Raw genomic sequence first — 2888 nt, forward strand, 5'->3', positions numbered from 1 at the left:
CACTGCGTTGTTAGCTGTAGGCACCCATCTCCACTGGGAAACCTTTGACGACTCCAAAATCTCCATCACTCGGTTACCAATAAACTGCTTGTAACGGCGGTGGGTGCTGCCGATCTATTTCAGCACCGTTTTTGAGTCCGTCCATAACACCGCCTCACTGATGTCCACACAGTATTCTTCCTTGACAGTGTTCATCACTCTGGTTCCGAGGACCGCTGCTTGCAGCTCCAGCCGTGGGATTGACATCGTTCTCATCGGCCTCCATCCTCGTACGTGACCCTCCAATACGCCACCGCCGCGAATGCAGAGTGACTTGCATCCACGAACACGTGCTACTCGATGGTCCGAGCTGCTCCACGCCCAAAATAGTGGCGAGGACATCGGAACTATCCCGCGGCGTCCATATCGCCAGGCAGCGAAGGCTCTGCTTATCTCCTCCGGCAGTCGTTCGTCGCACTGGATCTTCTGCTTTCAGATCTCCTGCAGCAACAGCTTCGCTGTAATCATCAAGCAGCACAGGAACCCCAATGGGTTGAACGTTCACATCAGAAGGCTTAAATACTCCCTCTTTGTAGGGACTCGATCTCCACTTAGAACGCTTTTTGGCACTCGATGATACTCCACGTTGAATATGAAGTCATCCATTGCTACCTGCCAACGCATTTCAAGGATCTTCTGCTCAGCCTCACCCCATCCGACGCTCTTGACTTGTCCAGGTGGTCCCAACGCCGCTTCCACGATGGGTGAGCTGGATGAAAACTGGCATAATTCGAATCCAGCCTCCGCATGTATCTCCTTCACTCGGGTAGATACCTCAATAGCTTCGCTCTCCGTAGCGAAACTGTCCACATAGTCATCGACGTAGTGGTCGTCGATGATGGCCTTGACTGCCCTCGGATCTGAATCCCGAAACTTCAAGGCATTCACCGTCTTCACGTAATGCGCAGTGCCCGGCGAGCAGGCTGCTCCAATCGTCATTACGTTCATCTCGATACATCCGGGTCTCGATCGTCGTTACCATCCCTCCAAAGGAATCGTTGGGAACATCGATCCTTGGGTCGGCTCAGCACTTGGAGAAACATCTCCTTGATTTTACCTCAGACTCCGACTGCTCCTTCCCTGAAGTGAAAAAATACGACTTGCAAAGGCTTGTAATGCTGAGGCCCCTTGTCCAGCGCCGAATTTAGCGAGGTTCCTCCAACCATGGCTGCAGCATCAAAGACAAGCCGGACGTTACCGGGCTTGTTCGGGTTTTCGACACCAAAATGGGCACCCAAAATTTCGACATCCGCGACCTCATCCGGCTGGAGCTTCCTTGCATGTCCTTTGGACACGTAATCCTTGATGATCCGATCGTATTCCAGCGCCAACTGCCCGTTGCGCTTCAACTCCTTCTCGACGTTAATCAGCCGTAGCAGCACAGCGTGGTCGTCCTTCCAGAGCGATCCCGTCTGATACCGACGCCAAGCTTTCACCGTGGTGTCTTCGAGGATCCTTTGGACCCGCGTGTCGTCGCTGGCTGCGACAGATGGCGAGAGCTTCATACCAAAGCTTTCCATCTCGAAGTAGTCCTCCACCATCTTTTTTATCTTATCGTCCATTGACACGGCTAGAAGGCAGGACCTCGGTGACGGCGTAGTCGATTATCCACTTACTGGCCCAAACACAACCCATCCAAGCTCGGTTGCGGCCGCATACGGTCCCTCTCTGGCAAACCGACTCGTCCTAAGTGGCAATCCCAAATGTCCATGGTCCAATCCGACGAGCAACTTCGGCACCACGTTGCTGTAGGGCTTCATCGGCAGTCGCGAATCCTTATGCACGCCCTGGACGTCTCGTCGACATAACGTCTGCATCGGCAGACTTAAGCTCGATACGGCGTACACGTTCCTCAACGTGTGACGAATGGGCTTCCCAGCTCCACTTATCTCCAGGCTCACCACGTTGGTGGGCTTCCTGCTGGCCCTTCCTTCGAACTATTGGATTTTCAGCTGTCGATGTTCGCCTCGCACTCCCAGATCCCTCCGTAGCTCGTCGTCGATCATCGTGACGGAAGATCCTTCAACCAAGAGCGCGTATGTGTTCACGTGGCGAGCAGCTCCGTACAGCGTTACTGGCAGTCGGCTCCTTCGACGTCAATGCTTACAATCCTCTGCTCGGGCGCCTCCGCTAGCTGCGGGACCCTTCTCTTCAGGCTGTTTCTAAGGACAGCCGACTGCTGGCTCCTCTCGTGATACCTGTAACCACCTCGTGGCGAAGACCTCCAGTCCGGGCTGCGTCTGGAAACTGCTGACTGCTGGTTTCCTCCGTTGTGACGTCTGAAGCCACCTCGCTGCTCCGGCCATCTTCGCCCTTCGTCCGCTCCATGTAGCAGACTGTGATGCAATCTGCGGCATCCGTTGATTTGGCACTCGACATGCACATCGCAGGATCTGGCCGTATGACCATTCTGTAAGCATGTGAAGCAGAGCCGATGCCTCTTCACCATGCTCAACCTGCCCGGTGGCGAAGCTCCAATGAACTCCCTGCAGCTGGTAATAGCATGTTGCCCTCTACAAATTAGACAACCTCCATGCCGATCATCCCGCTGCTCGCATCCGTTCTGGCCGACGCTCGCATGTAGAACTCGACGCCTCGGCTCCTTTCCCTCGCTGTCCAAAATCGTACACACGATGTTTGCGTACTCCTGTAGCCACGCGCTAAAGTGTGCTACAGTGGGAAAGGGCTCGATCGATGCAGCGTACCTGACCCAATCCACTCGCTTGCTCGTAGGAAGCTTTGCCACAAGCACCTTTATGAGGATGGGGTTCCCCAGATGCTGCTCCGCCTTCGCCGACTGCAAGAAGGCCGTGAGGTTACTCACTCGGGTTGCGAAGGAAACGATCCTC

This window comes from Drosophila ananassae, chromosome XR, assembly GCF_017639315.1.
Source record: "Drosophila ananassae strain 14024-0371.13 chromosome XR, ASM1763931v2, whole genome shotgun sequence".
NCBI classification, from domain to species: domain Eukaryota; kingdom Metazoa; phylum Arthropoda; class Insecta; order Diptera; family Drosophilidae; genus Drosophila; species Drosophila ananassae.